This window comes from Amborella trichopoda, chromosome 13 (genome assembly GCF_054954075.1).
Source record: "Amborella trichopoda isolate Santa Cruz 75 chromosome 13, AtrichopodaSantaCruz75HAP2 v2.0, whole genome shotgun sequence".
Taxonomy (NCBI): domain Eukaryota; kingdom Viridiplantae; phylum Streptophyta; class Magnoliopsida; order Amborellales; family Amborellaceae; genus Amborella; species Amborella trichopoda.
Window position 1 is genome coordinate 44,637,606 of NC_142348.1, and position 9,538 is coordinate 44,647,143.

Here is a 9,538-nt window from a genome sequence, read left to right on the forward strand (position 1 = left end):
AGCTAGTATTTATACAATATGTGGGCAAGCCGCATAGAAACTATATTTAAAAAAAGGTGCGGTTTCTATAAGGTTGCAACCTTAAACAATCCAATTATGGCGCACTTCCAAATTTTATCATAACATATAATTTTGTTGTAAAAATTTCTTAGGATTATCTTAAAATCTATTTTAATATCTAATTATAAAATTTTAAACTCCAAAAATAGTTAATATCAAGTAGATCTATAAATATATGAAAATCTTGAAAATGGATGGTCTAGATAATGTGTTGCAAGATGCACTATTTCTGGGACTCAAAAACTTTTTTTTTTTAATATTCATATATCTAGATGTCGAGATGATCAATTAGAGGGCTTTTCAACACTAAAACAACATTTCCGACAGATTTTTCAAGTGCATCTGTAATTCTACATTTTAAGGTTGTAACTTTATATAAACTTTTCCCTTTAAAAAATGGTCTCATTATAAACCTTCCTTTACAATAAATATTTAAAGAATTTAATTAGATAAATAATTACCTAAGTTGTTATAGAAAAATAATGCTTGGATATAATTTTCTTAGATTTTATTTTGGGTTATTTAAAGTGGTTATATTTTTGTTGCCAAATTTGCTAGGGATCTTGGTTACCTAAGAGCAAAATATAATGTCAACCTACAATTAAAAACCGTACGAATGATTTACATGAAGTTACAATTGCTGCTAGTCATTAGATGTCGAACTGTCACATAGTTAAAAAAAATTGTATTGAACTTTGAGTCTAGTAAATGATAAACTCACAACCAAGACAAAAGTTTCTAAATTTCTAGGTATGGATTATTATTGAATGTGGTTCGTATAAGGTTGAGGTCCTATGTTGGAAATATGGCCTATCAGGCCCTTTTATACCCGAAATTTATTTTTTGATAATGGTACAAAAGTCATACTGTATAGCATATATAAAATCACATATGGTTGACATGAGGCAATGGCATATACTAGGATCCATTTTGGAGCTTTTCTAGGATGTTGCACTGAAGGGAAAACCCAGTGTCAACAGAGGGAAAACCTAGTAATGTGTTTGGATTCTTTGTAAGAATTGTTTTTTTTCTATATTATAGATGTACAAAAATATTTAATTTCTAAATATCTTTTATCAAATTGTATGAATGTTTGGATGACATCCTATTATATGAGTCATTAGTGCACTAATGACATATTTAACTCATTATATAGGATTAACAATTTAGTGACAACTTGTTAATCCTAATTGGCTGCACTCAAGGAAATTAAGGTAGAAGTTATATTTAGATCTCAACTCCTATAGACCATAAATATGATAATTACAAAAGATGATTCTCCATAAAAAAAGGTTAAGAGGTTAACCCCTCAAGTAAAAGAAGAGAGGAGGTAAAATAGGTGAAAGAGATTCACCAAAGATAACTTTCAAGGTAACATTTCACCCAGATGGCTTGGTCTATAGGTTTTGGTGTAAAATATTAAGTCCCTCGTGTGATTTAAGGACAGATCCAAGTAAATTGTTTGATTGTTTATATATTTATTTATATTTTTTGATTGAGACCAGTGTTTAAAAAAACGCCGAGTTGAACCGGACTAGTCGGGTTCGACTCGGGAATTGGCACATGCCGTGTCGGTTCCGGCACAAAACCGATAACCGCCCGGTTCTAGAGCAGAACAGCCGGTTCCCACCCGGTTCTAACGGTTCCCAACTGGTTCTAGCCGGTTCTAGCTTGCTGCTCCCTCTCTCAAAAATCTCTGCGATTCCCATCCACTCTGCTTCTTTCTTTCTCTAACTTCCTGCAACCAGGAGGCAACAAATTGCAGCCATGATCTTCCTCCGCCATCACGAATTGCAGCCACGACCTTCCTCCGCCATCACAAATTACAGTCACGACCAACCTCTGCCTCTCCCAATCTCACCCCTTTACTCCAACCTGCAACTTCCGCCTTACTCATTCTTTTCGGCTTCCGCCGTTCTCTTCCATCCTCCGCCTGCTGAGTCCATCCTCCTACTCCTCCTCATTTCCCTGCACCTGATCTCGTGGCCTCCATCCTTGCTCCATCTCTGCTAACTTGCAACCACAACCGTCTCGCGCTGCTGCCCCTTCACCTACAACTCACGGCCTACTCACACTGCTTCCCCATCCTCTTCCTTTGCGGCCTACTTTCGCCTTCCCCCTCTATCTCTCTCACGACGCACGGCTATCCCTCTCATTCTCCCATTCCCTTGTTCCTTTCTCTCACTCGAACCCACTAAATAAAACCCACAAAAGAAACACACCGTTTCCCCTTTTTCGTTCTTTCTTTTCGTGTTAAGATTTCGTTAACTTCCGTTTTCGTCCAACTCTCCTCGCTCAAATAAATGCCTCATGGCTTTCGTTTCTTTTACTTCACTTTCACACCCAATACTCATTAGCCACCTCTCTCCTTCCTATTCACGTAAAATCAGTGTTTAAAAAATCGTCAAGTCGAACCAGACTCAGGAATCGACATGGTTATTACTAATATTATTTGCTTTGACATCTCAAATTCGAATCCCCTCTTGGGCCATATAATAGTAATCATTTCTTGAGCTAATTTTTATTTCTCCTTGGGCATATAATAAATTAAAGTATTTTTTCCAAAATTTGTAAGCATTTTATTAATTTTTACATTGATAACCAAATCTTTTATTTTATTTATTAATTTTTGCATTATAAATCATGTAATGTACTATTCTTCTTACAGTTGTCAATAATATATTTTAAATTAGATAATATTATAAAATATTTTTAATTTGTTATTATTTATCTAATAAAATAAATATAAAATGTAAACTAATAATTATAATTTCAGTATATAATATTATAATTAGTTAGGTTGTAATAATTTTGAGTTATAGTTAGTTAGGTTGTAATAATTTGGGTTTTTTTAGCGGATTAGGGTTTATCGCCAACACGAGATTTTAATGGCCATTCTTTTATTGATTTAGTCTACTCTTTATTATAGTCCATGTATAATTATATATTTTATCCATGATAATGCTATGATTTTTTTTTTATGTGATACAAATTTAATACTTAAGTTTATACATGGAAAGAGCATCTCAATATTCACAAATTGATGAAAAAAATGAAAGTTACTAATGTAGTACTTTCATTTCTTATTGGATTCCTAAAAAACAACATTTATAATGAATTTTAAAAAAAAAATCGGATTTTTTTGAAGCTTTAATCCGATCGATTCAGCCGATTCCCGATCCGGATCTTCGATTCACCGATCCGAATCGGTTTTTGAGGTGCCCGATCCGCTTTTTAAACCATTGATTGAGACTAACACCCTGAACAATCAAAATAAGGTACAAATTCAAATAGTGTTGAAATATGTTGTTTCAATACTAAAAATCTTTGGGATGGCTTGAATATCTATTTTCATATCTAATTATAAAATTTAAAACTTTAAAAATAATATACATCAAGCAGATCTATGAACACTTGAAAATCTTGAAAATTAACGATCCAAAAGATGAATTACAAGATACACCAATTCCAATACTTAAAATCCATTTTTTCTCATGTCCATACATCTTGAGGTCAACCTCTTACAAGATGCTCCAATTTTTGGGCTTCAAAACAACCACTTCTAATGAATTTTTGATGTGTGCCTTCATTTGATTGTTTAGAACCCCACCCTTCCTTTTTAATTAAGATTACTGGATCCAATTCGAGTTATCCCTAATCCAGATTCTTAAACCATTATCTCTGCTAACTCTTGGCACTAACTCATCAACTCATATTATTTCACAAAGTAAACATACTCATGGCAATTGCAACTGAAGTGGGGAACATAGAATATATAGAAACGTCCCTTTCTTGTAAAATTTACTCTTCCTAGTGTATTGGGATCCGATTCTTCCGAATTTTGATATTGAAGAGGAGGAATACAGATCATGGAGAACCGTCCCTTTCTTTTAAGGTTTACTCTACTGTTTTATATCTTGTATTGGGATCCGATTCTTCCCGAATTATAGGTACAAGAGAGACTAAAAGGAAAATGAGAGAAAAAGGGGATGACTTTTTTTACCTCTTCCTTATTCTTTTGATGCAGAAAAGGAAAAGGATTACTCTTGGATCTTTCGGGAGTTCCAAACTTCTTGCAATCAAACATCCCGAATCTCCATCATGGACAACTTCTCATCACCCTTTCACGAAATTTCGACTCCATGAACTATGAGCACAAATCGGTAAAAAAGTTAAAATTATGCGCATAATTTTGGGTTATTGATCAAATTTGACACTTTATATAAACTTTTTCCTTCATACAAATAGGGAGAATGTATACAAGTTTTACTTATCTACCGAGGTCAAATGTGCCAAAAGCCAGTAAGATGTAAAATTATACTACTAGCGCCGTGTCATTTTCAAAATCTCAAGGAGAATTTTCCCATTTTTTTACCATAGAAAATAGTATGGAAAAAGTTTACATAAGGTTGCACAGTTATACTGTTGAAGTAATGTGCACCTCAAAACTCTACAAGAGAGAATGTTTTGGCATAGGAGAACCCTCCAACTCATCATCTCGACCTTGATATAAATGGACAAGAAAAAAAAATAAAAAAAGAATTTTAAGTCAAAAAAATAATGCATCTTGTAACAAGTTATCTGGACTGTCTATTTTCAAGTGTTTCTTATTTGCTCGAACTATATCATTTCTAAAATTTTAAATTTGATAACTGATGATAAAAAAAGATTTTAAAGCCATCATAAGGTTTTCGACATCGAAATGACATTTCTAAGTAAATTTTATAGATACACCTTACTTATACAATATAAGGATGCAGCTTTATACAAACCTCGCCCTAATAGTAAACCTCAAGCCATCCAATTTTATGTTAACATTACATGTGTATTTTAAGCGATTGTATACTATAAAACTATTCACTTTTGGCACAATGAAGTCATAATCACCCTTAACTATTGGATGTGAAATTGATAGCTTAAAATGTATCACCCAGTTTGAAAATTTATATTTTGGACTCTTTACCCAATCAAAGACATATCCGCAACCACCTGATTTCACATTGAATGATTGATAATAATTGTGACTTCTTTATAACCAAAAGTAAATAGTCTTGTTGTATACAATTTCATATTTTAAATATACTTCTTTGGTATACTGTGAATTTTGTGCTACTGACTGTCCCAAAGACCAAAAAAGTTAAACTAGTTAACCCATTCATCATGCTTTCTCTAAAGGTTCCTTTTTCACCAATCTGGATGGTAAATTTTTTCAACATTTTCAAGTGTCTATGGATGCGCTTGATTAGCAGTACTTGTTGAACTTTACATTCATTAGGGGTAAAAATAGATTTCCAAGCTATTATTAGGGATTTTTGACACAAAAATTACATCTATTAAATAATTCTTTTGATGGACTTGTCAATTTTTTATTTTTTTTATGATGCCCTGAAAATCTGTTTCCATATCTAATAATAAAATACAAATATCCAAAAATGATACACGAGTCGATCCATAAATATTTGAAAATATTCAAAATGGATGGTCAAGATAATGTGCTATAAGATGCATTTTTTTAATACTTGAAATCATTTGTTTTGTATCCACACATCCCGAACTTGAGATGCTCAATTGGATGTCTTTTTAATGTCCGAATAATGTTTATGATGGATTTTTAATTTGTATCTCGCTTCTATATCATAAGATCGATACCTTATATAAACTTTTTCCAAAATAGATAAGCAATTTGGCCACCCTAACTTTTGTCTGTACCCGATGAATTTCATGGCTGACCAACAATGGCTTAATTGCTTTTATAGTATTGTTACCCTAATTTGGGGCTACTTTTGAAAGTTGACATTTGGGCCTTTAAACATAAATATTCATATTTCGTATATATAGGAAGAAAATACATGCATGTAAATGAGTGATTTAAAAAAAAAACCGAGTCCAACTCGTCCCCTAAAAAATCAAGTCGATTTTGATCCAGATCACCTGATTCTGAGCATACTCATAATCAAGAAATTTGAAAAAATAGCAAACAAGAGAATCAGGCAAAGTCCAACATTTCTTAAATCTCGAGTCGAATCGATGATTTCTCTATCACCATGTGCATAAATGATAAATTTTTAGGTGCTTTTGCTACCACTCCAACCTAATTAAATTAAGGGCATTTTAGATGCATAATCTTTTCAGTAAAATTGGGGAGACGGTTACGATTGAAACACCCTTAAGCTTCTTCAGTAATTTTTATAAACCCCAAACTTTCTACCTTAGTAAGGCCACACTCTGACCTCCCTTTTTATTATGGTGAGCGATTTCATGCAATGATTTTATAGTAATACTGTAAAAATAATATTTAAAATTATATTAGAACTGATCCCAATTTTTAAATGAGTAATGATCCTATGAGACCCTCCCACACCTATGTGTGTAGGACCCAAAAGGATCATCATTAAATTTGGCACAGATATATAAAAAAGTTATCACATGAGTGTGAGACTTGACTTTTTTAGAGTTCTATGTCAAATTTAATGGTGATAATTTGGGATCCTATACACATGGATGTGGGAGCGTCTCATAAGATCATTACTCTTTTTAAATATACATCATTTTTATTATAATGAACTAGTACAAAAAGATAAAATTTTAAAACTCGCATCAAAAAGTGTTTTTTAGCCCAATTAGTCTAGACCACCTATTTTAGTGAGATTTAGATCTAGGTCTCATAATGATTTTTTTTCTTTTCAAAATATTTAAATAGCTATATTATCATTAGTTTAACAATATTAAAAAAATTAAATTATTTGAATTCATAGAGGCCTAGATCTTGAAATCTATTAAATGTATGGTCTAGATTCATTATTAGAGGGGACCCATTTTAACTATATCTAAGGCACAAATTGAGTTTTATTTGTTAGAATTGGTTATTAGGATAATAAAAATGTGCGTGCAAAATTTAAGATCGTACAAATATCATAAATATAATTTTCTAGAAATGTGGTTTCATTATATTACGATGACATGGTGACATGAAATCATTCACATTTCACCAAAATTCATTCACATCAAGCTCACTTTTCCTTTAGGCCAATGATTTCATGCAACCGTTGTATAGTAATATGATGTAACAACCTTAAAAAACCATCTTATGGCTATTTGTTTAATCCAAAATTTGAAATATACACTATTTTCATTCTAATGAACAATCACAAAAAAACAAAAAATTGAAAACATAACTTACAAAGTATTTTTTTAGCCTAATTAACATAGGCCGTTCATTTTGGTGAGATGCTTAGATTTAGGCCTTAGAATGATTTTTTTCATTTCTAATTTTTTTGGATGGCTTTATTATTATTATTAAATAAATAATATTAATATATATATATATATATATATTTGAGTTTATAAAGGCTAAGATCTTGAAATTCACAAAATAAATGGTCTAAATTTGTTTTTGGAGGGGACTCATTCTGATCATATCTAAAGTTCAAATTGGATTTTTTTTTTTTTTGGATCAATTATTGAGCTGAAGAGAGTGTGTGTCCAAATTTAGAGTCGTACAAATACTACAAACATAATATTTTAGATATGTCAGTTGCATTATACTATGATACAACCAGTGCATTGGATCATTGCTATTTCTTTTATTAGTGTGATTATCAATAGAAAATAGCATTGGGGGTATTTTGGTAACTCGTAATGATGGTCCCATCTGAAAATCTGCAATAGTTAAAGAATGGTATAAAGTTTTTGGGATAAGGAATATTCCTTTTCCGCCAAAAAGGAGGGAGGCTTTTGGCTATTTCAACAATAGAAATTTAAAACTAAGTTAAATGAACAAGGATGAGGTTTAAGGCCTAGGTCTTATAAAAACAAAATAAACCCGTGCTCCAAATACTCATCCGGAAAGTACATTTGGCAATAAAAATATCTATAATGATTTTAAAATCAATTCCCAACACTGAAAATAAAATTTAAAACTCAAAAAAGGCACAAATCTTGTAACTTTATAAATATTTATTTTTAAGATAAAATGGACGATATAGATAATTTTTTTTACAATGTGCACCATTTTTAGAGTTTGATTTTTTCTTTTTTTTTAAAATAATCATAGTGTTAAAGGTTTTTGTGAGGGGTGCGATTTGTATGGAGCTGAGGCTCTAAACAATTAAAATAAAACACACCATCAAATACTGTTGAGAAATGTGGTTTCACTACTGGAAATCTTTGTGATAGCCTTAAAATATATTTTCAATTTTAATTATAAAATTTGAAGCTTAAAAAATAGTGTAAATCGAACAGGTCTATAAAAACTTAAAAATCTTGAAAATTAACAATAAAAAACTGCGTTACAAGATGCACTATTTTCTAAACTTGAAATCTATTTTTTTCACGTGTCTATACATCTTGATGCCGAGATGATCAATTTGAGGATATTTGGGCATCAAAAAAACATTTTTTAGTGAAATTTTTGAGACAGGCTCTAATTTGTTTGTTAGAGCCTTGGCTCTATGTAACTTTTTACATATCTTGAATTGCAAATTTAGATAAGTTACGAAGTGAGGTTTTACCTGTTTAGATAGAGGTGCAGCCCTATCGAACCATTTTTTAATAAATAATTAAAAAGTGATTTGTGAATAATTAAAAGTAAATATTGAAAAGCTTTTCATGTCCAAAGCCGCCACGTCACCAACAAAAGCAATGTGCGGTTGCCATCTCACGTTCTCAACAGCGTTAAGGATCATCTTTTTAAAGGGTCCAGTTGGCAGCTGTAGTGGTAAGGTGCGCCTTCGAATTTTATAATGGTATATAATTTTGATGTAAAATGTTTTTAGAATTATCTTGAAACTAGACAGTGTAAATAATATGTTGTAAAATATATTATTTATAAGATTTAAATTTTTTTTATTTTTTATGATCATACATCTTGATGTCGAGACGAACAATTAAAAAGGTTTTTCAACATTAAAACTATATTTTTTAATAGATTTTTAAAGTGCATCCGTAGGTTACAACCTTATATAAACTTTTACCCTTTTTAAATAACGTTTCGATTCTCCCTGTCCTCGAATAATTGGCCCCTACATAATTCAACCCATAATTTTATTTAACTTTCGACAATATGCGAGGAGTGTCATAATTTGGAATAGCAGTTGTAGGGAATCTATCCAACAATAGCAAAAAAAAAAAAAATGTAATAATTTATTTATTTATCCTAACAAGCGCAATTGGCACTGGGTGATGCCGCTTGCTGGTATCTTTCAACATTGGATGAACCTTGAACCCAGCCATCTCTCATTTTCATAAGGAGTTTTTTTAACTCACACCTCAATGAGGTTTTGGCTTTGAAAAAGAGGAAATTCATGAAGGACTGTTGCCGGTTATCTATGTGAGAATAATCTTCCTCTGTATTCAATGAATCAATAAGATTATAGTTCTGAATATCCAGTTGCTATATCTGTTTATACCCTCCACCCATATAGATGAGTCAAGCTTAACTTTAATGGGGAGGATGGATAGGTGACGGCTTATGGGGGGC